The sequence below is a fragment of the Brassica oleracea genome, chromosome C2 (assembly GCF_000695525.1).
Source record: "Brassica oleracea var. oleracea cultivar TO1000 chromosome C2, BOL, whole genome shotgun sequence".
Taxonomy (NCBI): domain Eukaryota; kingdom Viridiplantae; phylum Streptophyta; class Magnoliopsida; order Brassicales; family Brassicaceae; genus Brassica; species Brassica oleracea.
Genome location: NC_027749.1, coordinates 45,796,735 through 45,796,968, shown reverse-complemented (window position 1 = coordinate 45,796,968; position 234 = coordinate 45,796,735).

Sequence of the window (234 nt, the reverse complement as noted above, 5' to 3'; positions counted from 1 at the left end):
GGAAGAGAGTACCATTTGGCTTACTATCTCACTGATGGTATTTATCCAAAATGGGCAACTTTTATCCAATCTATTTCGATTCCACAACGGCCGAAAGCCGTTTTATTTGCGCAACGTCAAGAAGCTGTCCGAAAAGCTGTCGACACTACAAGAAAACATAATCTTAACGAGGGCGGTTTTCCTAATCATTTCATCGTAAAAGAGGCTTTACGACGAATTAGCGAGGAAACGCGT